This window comes from Arachis ipaensis, chromosome B04 (genome assembly GCF_000816755.2).
Source record: "Arachis ipaensis cultivar K30076 chromosome B04, Araip1.1, whole genome shotgun sequence".
In the NCBI taxonomy this organism is placed as follows: Eukaryota; Viridiplantae; Streptophyta; class Magnoliopsida; order Fabales; family Fabaceae; genus Arachis; species Arachis ipaensis.
Window position 1 is genome coordinate 23112167 of NC_029788.2, and position 15700 is coordinate 23127866.

A 15700-nucleotide genomic window follows, 5' to 3' on the forward strand; every position below is an offset into this window, starting at 1 on the left:
TGCATTCCCCCACTTTATAGCCTCTAATCTGTGTGTTCTGGGCTGAAAACTGGGTCAAAAATAGCCCAGACATCACTCCCAGTAAATTCTGTTATGTTCAGGTCGCGGGAAAGCGACGCGGAGGCGTCGTCCATGTGTTCGCGCGATTGTAATTCGCAGATGCGACACGGGCGCGTCATTCACACGTTCGCGTCGCCTAACTTCGGGGCAGCTATGACAAATTATATATTGTTGTGAAGCCCCTAACGTTAGCTTTCCAACGCAACTGGAACTGCATCATTTGGACCTTTGTAGCTCAAGTTATGACCGTTTGAGTGCAGAGAGGTCAGGCTGGACAGCTTTAGCAGTTCCTTCAACTTCTTGTATTCCTTTCACTTTTGCATGCTTCCTTTCCATCCTCTGAGCCATTCCTGCCCTGTAATCCCTGAAATCACTTAACACACATATCAAGGCATCTAATGGTAATAAGAGAGGATTTAAACATAGGGAACTTAAGGTCAAAGAAGCATATTTTCAATCAAAGCACATAATTAGGAAGGCAAATGTAAAACCATGCAAATAGTATGAATAAGTGGGTAAAGAGTTGATAAAAACTACTCAATTGAGCACAAGATAAACCATAAAATAGTGGTTTATCAACCTCCCACACTTAAACATTAGCATGTCCTCATGCTAAGCTCAAGAGAAGCTATAAAAGAGTGAAGAGGAATGATAGAATGTATGAAATGCAACCTATCTATATGAATGCAACTACATGCAAAATGTTTCTACCTACTTGGTTAAAAATAAATAAGCTCTTCAAGACAAACATAAATCAGATTTCACTAATTCAAATCATACAATAAAAAGCAAATAAACTTGTAAGAAGATAGCTCATGAAAGCAGGGAACATAGAATTAAGCACTGAACCCTTACTGGTAGTGTATATGCACTCTAATCTCTCAAGTGTATAGGGTAATCACTCTACTCTTCTCTAATCATGCTTTCTAAACTTTGTTCTTCATCTAACCAATCAACAATATTTAATGTACCAATACAAACATCATGAGATCTTTTCAGGGTTGTAATGGGGCTGAGGTAAAGGTAAGGATGCATGTATGGCCAAGTGAGCTAAAATATGAATCTTTGACTAACCTAAGCTCTTACCTAACACACACATTATGTAACTTTAAAATCATACCTAGCTACCCATAATTCCCACTTTTGTATTACATGCTCATGTATCAACTTTTCTTTTTTTTATTTATCACATATGCATTGATCTTTCATTAACTTAACACTGGGGTAATTTTGTCCCCTTATTTATTTATTTATTTATTGAATATTTTTTTCTCTTTTTTTATTTTTTTTATTTTTTATTTTTTTATTTTTTTATTTTTATAGAAAAATAAACATAACTTATCAATGCACATGAATTTTTTATTTTTCTAGTCTCACATGAGTAGGTACCCAAATTTCCAATATTTTATCAGAGTAAAAACATAACACATTCCCTTATTAACCCATGTTCCCACAGTTTCCCCACACTTAGTTGATGCACAATCCCTATCTTAAGCTAACCAAAGATTCAATTGGGATATTTAATTGTTTTTCTGCTTAAGGCTAGTGATGTGGTAAAATATAGAATAAATGGGGGTTTACAAGGCTCAAAGTGGCTGACAAGGATGATTTAAAGGGTAGGCTTATTTGGGATAAGTGAGCTAAACAAGTAATGGCCTTAATCATATGCAAGCATATAAATACACTAAATATTGGACATATAGAATGGAACAAAGCAAAGATTGCAATCATAAAGAAGAAAACACACAAGAATAAAAATTTATGGTTAAATAATGTAACCATATAAATAAGCTCAAAATCTCACAGGTTGTGTGTTCTTAGCTTTTTTAACTATGTTCCAAATACAACTTCAAACAAATTTAACACAAAAATTTTGATTTTAAATTAGTGAAATTTTTTCAAAAAATAGGATCTTGAAAAGAAACTTATTATTTCTAAACCAAGCAGTAGCTAAATGCATAAAATCATGCAATGAAACATGCAAATGTAACAATGTACTAAATAAAATATTGGTGTTGAGAAGAAAATAACTAACCCATGGAGATCGGTATCAACCTCCCCACACTTAAAGATTGCACCGTCCTCGGTGCATGCTGAGATGTGCAGGTGGACGGGTTGTTCCAATTGATGCTTTTCTTCAAGGATTGTGCAGATGGACTTGTTTGTCTCCCCTTTTAGAAGTTTCTCCCTTTTTTCGTCTTCGGTGGCCAGCCTAAAAGAAGAGAAAAAGAAGAAAAGTAACCCAAAAGATAGAAAATAAATAAAATATGGGTATTAATGCCAGATGATAAGGGTCTCATTTACATGGAAGCTTTAACATGTTCGTGAGAAAACAATAGAAGCACATGGCATATCAGTGGTGCAGAAATTGCAACAAAGGGGAGGAGTGTGGGTAATAAAAATATCAATATAAGTTAATGTCAATGCAAATGAAGTGCAAGTATCATAAAAGATTGGCATTGGCAGATAATTAATATCATCCCACAGTGTAAAACAAGTCACTAAGCACCAAAGTAATTCAAGAAAAGATGCAACAGTTGAATAAGAACATTTAACACCAATGGTAAAATAATAAATTTAGAAAAGAAAAATAAAAATATGCACAAAATTAAAATGCAATGAAAGAAATATGCAAATAAATTAAGTAAAATAGAATGAAGGTGAAAAAGGATGAGAAGTTAAAAAGATGAAGAGAAAGAAAGTAAGAAAGGAGAGAGAAAGACATTTGGATTTGGGGAAGAAAAGATAAGATATTTTGGCTGATCTGAATATTCTGTGCGCCGCATGCGACGCGGACGCGTGAGTGACGCGGTCGCGTGGTGCGCGATAAGGTCAGGTGACGCAGACGCGTGGGTCACGCGATCACGTGGCATGATTTGTGCGATTGGCGCGAAGGCAGCCTCGCGGTCGCGCAACTCTCTGTTTAAATCTCATTTTGCCAAAAATTTGGGTGACGCGGTCGCGTGGTTGACGCGATCGCGTGGATGGCCATATTTTGAAAATGACGCGGACGCGTGGGGCACGCGTTCGCGTGGTAAGGCTTGTGCTTCTAGCACCGTTCCAGTCCCATTCCGGCCCAACTTACTGCCTTACACTCTTTTACATCGATTTCACAGAGTCACGCGTTCGCATGGGTGACGCGGACGCGTGGGAGGCATTTTTCCCACATGACGCGGACGCGTCAGCGACGCGGTCGCGTGGATCAATTTGTGCCAAAGGCACGCCTCCAGCCACGCTCTCGCATGACTCTCTGTTCACTTTTCTTTTCTTCCAAACGCACTGGTGACGCGGACGCGTCAGCGACGCTGCCGCGTCGCGTGCGTGTTTTTTTTTTATAATGCAGTATGCAGAATGCAATGCTAATATGAATGTTATGCAAAACTCCAGGTTCAATATAATAAAATAAAATAAAACTCGAAAACAAATAAAACTAAATAAAAAAATGAAAAAAGAGCGATCATACCATGGTGGGTTGTATCCCACCTAGCACTTTTAGTTAAAGTCCTTAAGTTGGACATTGGGTGAGCTCCCTGTTATGGTGGCTTATGCTTGTATTCATCCAGGAATCCCCACCAGTGTTTGTGCTTCTAGTAACTTCCGGGGTCCCAAACTAGGCGCAGAAAGCCTTCAAGCAAGTTGAAGCAAGTGATAAGGCCCCAAGAGTGTTGATTTCTAGACTGAATTCCGGGGTCCCAGACCTTGCTTTTGCACCCGTCTTCTTGTTGATCATTATGATTCCATCCGGGTGGCACGCAATTTGAATTCTCACTAAAGCGGCCAAACAACTTCCTAGACCCATTCAGTTGAGCTTTACACCAACCTTTGCGTTTAAATTTAAAGCTTCCAACCATAATGAACCTTGCAGGACAATTCTTACCACTGACCATCTTCCTCTTACTCTTTATGCCACAAAGAGCTCTAAGTTGACCATCTGTCTCCAGTAGCCCATATTCAAGTGGAATTAGAAAGCTAAGGGATATGAATTTTACCCACTTGAATGTTGTGAAGGATGATGGCAACTTAGGGGGAGGGGTCTCCAATAACTTCGGCAAGGTGATTTCAAGCTCCATTCCCCAGGGCTCTTCTTTAACAGCTTCCACCTCTTTGCAAGCTTCTTCAATTTCAACCTCTTCCTCTTGGTAGCTATCTTCCAATTCAATCTCTTCTTCATTGTTCACCAAGAGTGTGGGAGGTTGTGCTTTTTCTTCTTCCATCTCCATGTCAAGTTCAATGGGAGAGGATTCAATTGCGGATAAGAATTCATCAATGATTGAATCCATCTCTTGATCAACCTCTTCAAAGTCTTCAACCATGATATGTCTTGGAGGTTGTACACCCTCTTCAACATCAATTTTAAACGTCTTTGAAGGAGGCTCTATGTCTTGACTTTCCCAAGGAGGTTCAGCATCTCCTAAGTCTTCAACCACTTCTTCTTCTTCAATAATTCCGGCTTCTTCCACTTGTTCCAGTACAAATTCATGCTCCTTGTTGTCCACCGGAGTTTCTAATGTTTCCTTCATGCTACGTTCTTCATTAGATTGTCCACATGAAGCCATGGGGGTTCCTTGAATGTCCGACGTCGGGAAGCTAATTGATTTATCGCTTGATTCAATTGGTGAAGGGTTGCATGAAATCTTTCCACTGTTTCCTTGTGACGATCCTTTGATTCTTGTTGTGCTCGGCTATCATAAGTAGGATCATAGTGCTCTTGGATTGATGGATATGGAGATGGTGAATATTGAGGTGGTGGTTTTGGGCGTGGTTCATATGGTGGTTGGTGTGGTGGATAAGGATTAGGGTTATATGGTGGTGTTTGGTGGTAAGGGGCTTGTGAGTATGGTGGTTCAAAGTTGTGTTGAGGAGATGATTTATTGGCATATGATGGAGCTTGCTGGTAACTACAAGGGGGTCCACCATATCTATTGTCTTGGTATGCATTGTAGGATGGTCGTTGTCCATGGTATTTTGGAAGGTGATGTTGCCGAAAGGGTTGATCAGATCCTCGTGGCTCCTTCCATCTCTGATTGTTTTGACCTCAATGCATGTCCCTGTTATAATTTCCATTCCTTGCAACAACATTGGAACCAAACTCAAAGCGAGAGGGGTGAGAACTCATAATAGTAAATAAAAATTAAAAACGAAAATAAAAACAAATTTTAAATTAAAAGGTTATTTAAATTTTGAATTTGAAAATTAAATTTTTGAAATTTGAATTTTGAAATTTGAAATTTGAACATTTTTAAATTGAATTTTGAAAATTTTTAAATTTGAATTTTGAAATTTGATTTTTGAAATAAGATAAGATAACTAAATTTTTTAAAATTTTTTGAAAAAAAATTTTTTTTTTAATAACTAAATAAAAACCAATAACCTCTTAATTTATGAAAAAAAAAGCAAAAAAATAAAAACAAAAATAAAAACAAATAAACAAGCAAAAAGCAAATATTTACAATAACCAACAACGTTTGCAATTCCCCGGCAATGGCGCCATTTTGAAGAACTGAAGATCGATGGTTTAGAAGTTATAGTAAACACTCGTTGCAAGTATAGTTACTAAACCAAGCAATCAACCTTTCTTACAAATGTTTTGGTTGTCACAAGTAACAAACCCCTAAATAAATTGTAACTGAAGTATTTAAATCTCGAGTCGTCTTTTCAAGGAATTGCAGGGAGGTATGTTCTTATTATTGGCTATGAGTTTTGTAAATTGGGGGTTTTGAAGTAAGGAACAAGTAATTTAAATGACAAGTAAAATAAATAAATAACTGTAAAATAAACTCTTGGCAAGGTATGAAAATTAGAAGTCCTATCCTAGTTATCCTTATCAATTGTGATGAGAATTGGATTTTTCTCCCACTTTGTTAACCTCTAACTATGAAGGTAAGTTAAGTGGATGAATTAATTTTGATTCCTCAGGTCCTAGTCTTTCCTTGGGAACTGCTAGAGTTATTGAAATTCAAATTAATTCTTGAAGAATTCCAATTTTCAGTCAACAATGAGTTTGATAACTCAAGTGTCTCCAATGACTCAACCAAAGCCAAAAGGGAAAAATTCAAATTATTTATATCATAAATAAAAGAGAGCGATCATAAATCTGAATTACCTCAAATTGCATTAAGTAAAGAAAATCAATCTAAACATAAAGAGTTCATAAACTAAATTGATAAAATAAATAAAAGGAACATTGAACCTGAGAAGAAATTGAAATCCTAAATCCTTTAAGAGGAATCCTAATCCTAAATCCTAAGAGAGAGGAGAGAATATCTCTCTCTAAAAACTACATCTAAATCCTAAAATTGTGTATTGTGAGCTTATTCGATAAATGGATGCATTCTCCCACTTTATAGCCTCTAATCTGTGTGTTCTGGGTTGAAAACTGGGTCAAAAACAGCCCAGAAATCGCTCCCAGTAATTTCTGTTATGTTCAGGTCACGGGAAAGCGACGCGGAGGCGTCGTCCATGCGTTCGCACGGATTGCAATTCGCAGATGCGACGCAGGCGCGTCATTCACGCGTTCGCATCACCTAACTTCGGGGCAGCTATGGAAAATTATATATCGTTGTGAAGCCCCAAGTGTTAGCTTTCCAACGCAACTGGAACTGCATCATTTGGACCTCTGTAGCTCAAGTTATGACTGTTTGAGTGCAGAGAGGTCAGGCTGGACAGCTTTAGCAGTTCCTTCAACTTCTTGTATTCCTTCCACTTTTGCATGCTTCCTTTCCATCCTCTGAGCCATTCCTGCCCTATAATCCCTGAAATCACTTAACACACATATCAATGCATCTAATGGTAATAAGAGAGGATTTAAACATAGGGAACTTAAGGCCAAAGAAGCATGTTTTCAATCAAAGCACATAATTAGGAAGGCAAATGTAAAACCATGCAAATAATATGAATAAGTGGGTAAAGAGTTGATAAAAACCACTCAATTGAGCACAAGATAAACCATAAAATAGTGGTTTATCAATAGACATGTGCTTTGTTTGGTATATATATATATATATGATATCTTTTTTTTTTCCTTACAAGTTATTTAAATGTATGCAATAATATAAATAATGAACCCCAAAATCATTGAAAAAATGTATTTCTTTTCAATTGTGTTATAATTTGTACTTATTTCTACTTCCCTTTTTTATACAAAGAAAATTTTTTTTTCTATTAATAGAATGAAAATTGAAACATTCTAAATAACTATCACTCTTACATAAATTATTTTACTGAGTTTTAAAAAATAAAAAATATGTCTGTGTGTGTTTTCTTGTATTGTGACATTCTTTTTATGATTTCTTTCTTCCCTTTTTATCGAAAAAAATATATTTCCGCTTAATACATTTATAAATAATTAGTAAAAAAAATATTACTTTATGCATTTATAAATAACAATATATATATATATATATTAAAAAAATAATGAGTCAAATATATGTTAAACAAAATAGAGACAGAATAAAAAAATAAAAAATTAAAAGAAAGAAGAAGAAGAAAAAAGAGAAAAAAGATTTATAAGAAAAATAAAAAAAAAGGATTTGAAACAGTAAAATGTAAATTTAGTAGTATACATTCCATTAATTTTTTTCATAAATTAAAAAATCATTTAACTTTTTTAATTTGGTCAAATTTAAAAAATGTGAAAAGTTTATATGTGAACAATTTGTTTCTATTCCATTATGCAAACTTTTTCGGTCACATATAATCTTTTCATGCTCACATTAATGGATTACATGCTCATATATAATCTTTTCACACTTTTTAAATTTGACCAAGTTAAAAAGGTTAAATGATTTTTGAATTTTTTATCATATTTTTTTAATTTTTTTTAAATCTTTTTTCTCTTTTTTCTTCTTCTTCTTTCTTTTAATTTTTTGTTTTTTTATTCTATCTCTATTTTGTTTAACATATATTTGACTCATTATTTTTTTAATATGTATGCATTTTGTTATATATTTTTTTTGTTATTTATAAATGCATAAAGTAATATTAGATGCATATTCCCTTTTTTTTTTTTGTTTAACATATTCCCTTTTTGAAACCATAACGCTTTGGCTCCTCGACACTCTTTGGCCCGGGGGGATCAGTCACAAGCTTCAATGGAGCCACCTCAATGTCACTATGAGTTCATGCTCTTTCTCTCTCTGTATCAAAAGCCTAGACTTTCTCTCTCTAGGAATCTTTTATTATCCCCCTTCTTTCATGTCTGGTTTTTTATTTTCTTTGCAAATCTATGGTTGATTTTCTCGCGTTCTGCGTTGGGCTCGATTTTGGCAGCTTGTGCAATCGTTTGTGTATGGTGTGGTGAATTTGGATACTGATTTTTAGGTGGAATTGTGCCGCGTTTTCGATCTTCTGCGTTTTGGGGATAAATTTGAGATTTACGAGTGATTTTAGGTTTTTGGGATGAGGTTAGTTGAGGGGTAAGTTGGGGGAAGGAGGTAGTAATTGGGGAATTTTTGTCTGTTCTATTTCGTCTCATTTCGATTAGAAGTGGGATATTTTTTAAGAGTTAAGTGAAATTGTGCATAATATTAGATTCTTGGGTTTCGTTGTGGTTTCCTCTTCTCTGTCTCTTAGTGCTTCATTAGGTGTCTCTTAGGTATAACTGTGTGCTTTTTGGGTTTCTGATGTACATGGATGAGAGTTTGAATTATTGCCATCCCGGTTGAAGTTAAGCTTGAGCACTTTCATATAACTATAACTTCGATATGCACTGTAAAGGAAATCCAGGAGAAAGCTTTTTTAGTGCAGATGTTTTAAAGTTAGTAGATTATAACGTTATGTGTAATGAGTAGATATTTTCTTCTCTTTAAATTTTATTTCCTGTGGATATGGATCCCTTGGAACAAATGGTGGGTTTTGATTATTATGTGTTTACAATCTTTGATGCTTTTATCTTCTGATTGTTAGTTAATCATGTGTTTTCAGAATAAATTTTATGCTTATTAGTTTGTAGGAATTCATCATTAACATTAATTAAACCTATGTTAGTATGTTTTCTAACTTATTTTTCTAATTATAGTAAAGTTTTAAAGTAAGACTTTAATGAACCTCCTTAATGATTTTCTAATCTAGGTTCAGGTTGAAAGAAAATTATCGATGAGAAAAAAGTTATTAGTTGATTTGAATTGTTGTGGGTTGGTCTCAAATTTGTCCTTTTTTTGGGTGTAGGATTTATTTTGTTTTTCAAATGTCTTGAAGTTTCAGCTAACCTCTTTTGCGTGATTGATAAAAGTTTGTGTTTTTTATTTGATTTTTATCTGGGTCAATCTTCATAATTGATGGGTTTAAATGAATTTTCTAGAGAAAACTTTCTTATTTATTTTTGAATTGGCTTCTCGAAAATTATGCTCTTGTTGGATCCATTACCTATTAGTGTCATTTTGCCATTTGTGGGCCTTCGTTCGGTTTGCAGCATCATATATTTTGAAGTGTGGTCCTTACTGTTTTCATTTTCCATTATTTGCAGATTGCATTATATAAAATTCATTTTTCATAGGTATTAAAGTTTCATTCTGGTTTTACTTATGTGGTGGAGAAAGATTCCTAGGATTTTACCTTTGCTTTGATACTCTGGTTACAAGTTGATAACATGGTACTGACATAGACATCTCTCGAGAAAGATTCCTAGGATGTTACCTTTGCTTTGATAAGGTCTGTTCAAAAGTAAAGAAAAATCTAATTGTTGGTAATTTGGGTAATAATTTTTAACTAAAATACTTTTCATTGTGGTCTATAGATTTTATTTGAATCATTAAGAAGTAAGTGTTGATTTTTTCAAGCTATAATTATGGTGAATATTAGTTGGTTCTAATTATCTTTGAGGTGATTAAAATTTTATAAAAATCTGTTAATCTTATTCCGTTCAAGATTATATCAAAACAATATCTAATTAAAAAGAGAGAAGTTGAGAATAGAAAAGGTCAGTTTTTTATTACTTGAACTCAAGATTATTAATTAAGTCTTATTAAAAAGAATTTGAATACCAAAATTAGTAACAATAATCAAAATTTTTTTTAACATGTATCGTATATTCTTACAGAGTAGTTTGCTATTGGTTCAAGGTTGAGGCACGTTTAACCTTTTTAGAAAATTTTTACATGAACACAATAATATCTGTTCAAAAGTGAAGAAAGAACTGATTGTTGGTGATTTTAGTCATAATTTTTAAGTAAAATATTTTTCATTCTGGTTTATAAATTTCATTTGAATCATTAAAAAGTAAATATTAATTTTTCAAACTATAATTATGGTGAATATTAGTTGGTTCTAATTTTCTTTGAGTTGATTAGAATTTTATAAAAATGTCTTATTGTTATTCTACTATAAGATTATATAAAAAAAATATCTAATTAAAAAGAGATTACAAGTTGAGAATAGAAAAGGTCAGTTTTTTATTACTTGAACTCAAGATCATTAATTAAGTCCTATTAAAAACACTTTTAGTACCAAATTTGTTAAGAATAATCAGCTTTTTGTTTTAACATCTATCATATTTATGAAGGAGCAAATATTTTAAAAAAAAAATAAATATATCCGTAATTATTTTTTATCTAATTTTCATAATTTGTATCTTAATGATTTTTGTGTCACGTAAAATTTTTATTAATAATTTAGTTTTTTATTGTTTTTTTTTTTTAGCATTTTGTGATTTTTCGTCATTTTTATGCGCATTAACAATAGAAAAACAATTGAAAAAAATGTGAACATTACTTAAAGTTTAGGATACATCAAATTTATTAATATAAAAAACTCAGAAATAAATAAAGAAAATAATTCATGATATATTTTTTCAAGATTTAACCCTTCTTTTTAATTGTGATAAATACTAAAAAAAATTAAGTGCTTCTTAAGAATTCGAATACTAAAAGTTTTTATCATCATTAGTAATTAATTCTTCATAATGGTCCAGTATAATCTTTTTTTAAAAAAAAATTAACTATCTTTTATTTTTGTGTTCTTTTAATTTTTTTTAGGTAATAAGAAGAACAACAGTGTTATCAGCAGCAAAGAGTAAAAATCCAAAGGCCACACCAGCGAAAAAAAAAGAGAAAGAAACGCGACAACAACATACTTACTGAACCTCCTTCGTCTTTCTCTGTATCCTTTCACCTCGCTCAACCCGAAAAGTCTACCACCGGACTTTCTCATATTCAAAAGCCCATATCCTCCTACAAGGTACCAACCTGTCCTCATCTGCGGTGGCTCCCAGTGCTTCCAATCCGTGCGACAGACCAGTGTTGCTCGGTGACTCGGCGGATACTTCATTATCTTCAGGTTTTGACAGATCGAGACACTAAACTTCAGCCAAGTAACAACGGAGGTGCTGTTAAGGTAAATCCTTTAAAAACTAAAAATCAAGCATCAATTTCAGCTTTTGCTCTAATGGTTGCACTGGTAACTAAGTTTTCTGTTTTGTATTTTTTCTTTTCATTTTCTTTTCAGTTTTGCTAGCTTTCTTTGCCTTTAAACTTTTATTTTTTTTGGACATGCATGTATTATTCAGTGAAAGTTTAGCTGCAAATTTAAAGGGAAAGAAAGAAACAGTTGATTTTCAACACATGACATGTCTCATGCTTCCTTGAGCGCAACATCTGATTCTTATCAAGTTGTTTTTGTTCATGCTTTCTGTTAGCATGATTTTAATTTTACATTGAATTTTTTTTTTTTGTGTTCTCTACAAGGATCAGTTATTTTGGAAAGTACCCCAACTATTAATCCCAATTTCATATTCTCAGGTATGGCTTTATTCTTTTAGGTTTTGTAAACTCTTCCTCAGCTTAAAAAATATAATCATTGTTTACATATTTTATCGATTATTTTAAAATATAAAAAAGATTTTTTTGAAACCAGTTTTATCATATTTATTGATTTTTGAATATTCATTCTGGTCTTTTATATTTTAATATTGATCTAATTTTTGTATATTTTCTTTTTTTCATATCGTTTGTAATGCATATTCTAATTAACAAATTCACAATTCATGATTGTTTGTTTAAATTATTATTAGTAGTAGTGGTTAGCTTTCTGAAACTTCTCAACATTATAATTAGCATTAGTAGAAATTTAGTTTACTAGAATAAATAACCATATTTTTGTTCATCTATTTCTTCTTTTGTTTATCAATGGTTGCTGTTTGTTCTTTATGTTTCTGGATTCAATTTTATCACTTATTTTTATTGAATTTCTTGAAATCTTATATTAGGGTTTACTTTATTATAATACTCTCTTTTGCAGTAAGAGACAAGATCTTTTCTCTGTTCTTAAATCTTCATACAAAGTCTCTCTATCTGATAAGGCTGAATCGCGATGGATGCAAATAGAGAAGATCCAAACAGGTATGGTACTGACCATTAAAGAAGATGTTTTCTTTGCTGCATTTTCAATTCGATTGAAGTCTCATTTACTTTTCCATTCAATATATTTCAGATTAACTTTTGAAAATGTTAATGTCAATTAAATATCGATGTTATGCCATCTATAATTTTTTTTTAATTCTTTCTCAGATATTTTTCATGTTGTAATTTAATTTTATTGGCTTCTCATATATATGTAGGCCAGATTTCAGAAGTTGTTGTAATCTGTAAAATATGTTGTGTAGTAGTTTTCCAACATGGTCTCTTGCGTATTTTTCATTAATGTGCTTTTAATTTGTTACTTTTTTTTTGTATACTTAGTTAGTTGGTTTCTTGGTTAAAAGTCTCAGTCTTAAATTCTAATCGCACCGTTATGTGCTAATAGGAGGTTTTTAGCAACCCAGCAATACTGGCCCAATGGAAAAGAACTGGTTTTTAGATTTCGGCTTTTCAGTAAGCAGGTAACGAAATATATTATGGAATATTATATCATGCATGTTAACCGATTAAATAGGTGGGTTAAATCTTTAACTTCGAATGGTTTGTTTTTAATTTATATTCAGTTAGTGGTCTTTTCTACTTTCCTCCTCTTGATAGTTTCTTTTCCCTGTTAGATGAGTTTGATTAGCTAATTCTGTGTTCCTGATCTTTCTAATCTCAAATGGGTGTAGACTACAACAACTCTAAAAAGATTAGTTTTGATAAATTATCAATGCCCATTCAAAATAAATAATATAATGTTTACTAATCATACATATATTGATACTGACTTTAAAGATTCAACATTTATTAATACCTGAAAAGATGATTCGAAGTTCATGTACATGATTTGGTTTCAGAATCCATCCAAATAACAGAAATTTGTTTTTCATTGTTGAAATCTCTCAGTTTTCTCTTTGATTCTTAATAAGCTTGATGGCCAATGTGTAGTTTTGGGCAGTAGTATTAATCTCAATTAATTAGATTCCTGATTTGACTTTATGTTCTTTAATTTTTTATTTTCTGCATGTCTGAGAGTGATTGCTTTGCCCCTTTGTCACTTTTCTATGGATATTTTGTTTAAATTTATTGAGCTGTTTACTGAACTAGAATCTTCTCAATTATTTATGCTAAAGCTTTCTTCTCATTATAATGTTAGTTCATTTACGTGATTATTGTTCTCTTGTGTTGTTCAGTTGGTAATAATGGTAGATTTAAAATACCTCTCTTTGCTAAATAATTAGGTAAAATTATGTGAAGCTTTTTTAGCATGTTTTGTTACATATGAATTAACTTTGAGAAGAAATTTGAATATAGGGTGACAAAGCTCTTCCCCCAACTTTTGTTTCAACTCATGGGGAACGATTAAGGCCAATGTTCTATGTCATTGACGAGTTAGATAATTGTTTAGTGCTGGAAGTGATAAGAAAGAATGATTAGTTGCTCATAACTGACTCCTCATTTGAACAGATTAGAACTTTCTATCTTATCGATAGAGGGGCATCTGTTCAATTTAGGTATGTTGGTTTTGGAATTTTTTTATTTCATTGTGGGATAAGGACAACCAACCCATCCAAGTTCACCTTGATCATGACTGCTATGTTCCTGAGCTAATGGACCCAGAGACACTTGATAATGTATCAAGAGTGTTCCACATAAAGTATACCAGGATGGATGAGGACTCATCAGCTGATGTGATTGTTCTATCTGGGTCTGAACCATCGGATGATCAGTTTTCATCAGATGGTGATGAAGACAATGATCAAGATGGGGCACTGGTAGGGGATAATCCACATAATCCGATAGATTTGTCAATGAACAAAGTAACACGATAAATGAATTGGTTGATCCTAGGTAATGCTAGATGTAACTTTTTTCCTTGTGTTTTGGATTTTAATATCATGGGATAGCTTGCTATTTTTTAGTGTGGTGACTAACATATTCATATTATCCTGAATTAGATATACTCCACAGGTTTCTTATGAAAAGAACATCACAGCTTCAGATCTCGGACAATCTAGATTGGTAACTTGATCTCAAAAGAGTGTTTTCTTTTTTTTTTTTTCCTGCAAGCTTATTGGATGTTCTTCCTAAATCTGTTATTCATTGTGTATGAAAATATTATGTTTATGTTAACTATGAATTATTCATTGCAGTATTTGGCTTCAAAATTTACTGCGTATCTTAAACAATCTGGAGAAGGTTCGATTTGGACGATCACTGGTCCAAATTCCAATGTAGGGAAGAATGTGTTCTTTTTTCACTTACTGAATAGTGGAGGAAGACGTGGAGAATGGAAATTTGGGGTCGGATGGAGTGAATGTTGTAGAATATACAATTTAAAAGAGGGTGATATCATTACTTTGAAACCCAGCTCGATAGCTAACCGCCAGATAGAGTTATCGATTCAGCGACGTTAGGCCTCCTATGTATAACTCTATTTGATGGATATTTTGAATTATATGTTAAGTTGTCTTGGACATATTTTATTTTTTGTTTAATAAATAAATTTATATATGTTGTATATATTTTGTTTTGCTATCAGTAGGTATCTTGACGTTATGTGTTTTTAAGATAATACGTAATAGTAAACTACATCTTTGTTGGACTTCTTTTTTCTGTTTTTTTAGTGTCTAACAATTGTTTGAATATTTTATTATCTTTTATTATCTTACAAAATATGTTATACTATTTATTGACATATTGAATAATTGTTGTATTCTAATTTTTTATTTTAGTGTAGTGATAATTTTGTAATTATCCAAAATTAATACAACATATCTATTTTTATACAATACATTTTAGTTATATTCTTAGTATTTTTCTTTTAAAAAGGTTTAAATCTCGTGAATTCCGTGCATTGCACGGGTTATCACACTAGTATGTATGACTGTATGTGTTGCTTATTTGTTATGACACTAATGAATTTAATTAAAGTTACATTTTTACTTATTTACTGGTATTCACGATATGGAAGTTACATGTTGAGTTGAGTTGATTTTGTGATGCATGGAAGGAACCATGTCATTATTAGACATCTACCACCATGATTCAATTAATTCAATTTAGGTAAGGATGATGATTTGATTATTTCAACATAAAATATTGTGCATTATAGTTGTTGAATCTTCAAGTCATCACATGGATCAAATGGGAGATTGTAATTTATTTTATTAAAATAATCATGTTGGACACGTATTAACATCCTGTAAGCATGCAAGATGCATGTTGAATTACATTTTTTACACATCTATAATATTGTAATATACTTTAAATATCAATATTTAAAGAAAATACTATTTTTATCTCCA

The 15700-nt window shown here is 32.4% G+C and overlaps 1 long non-coding RNA gene across 1 annotated transcript; it reads left to right on the top strand.

The window, feature by feature from the left end:
- LOC107638214 lies at positions 11094–14878 on the top strand. Its single transcript, XR_001619762.2, has 7 exons — positions 11094–11388; positions 11739–11792; positions 12292–12392; positions 12796–12871; positions 13707–14243; positions 14351–14414; positions 14546–14878. It is a non-coding gene; the product is annotated as an uncharacterized LOC107638214 (long non-coding RNA).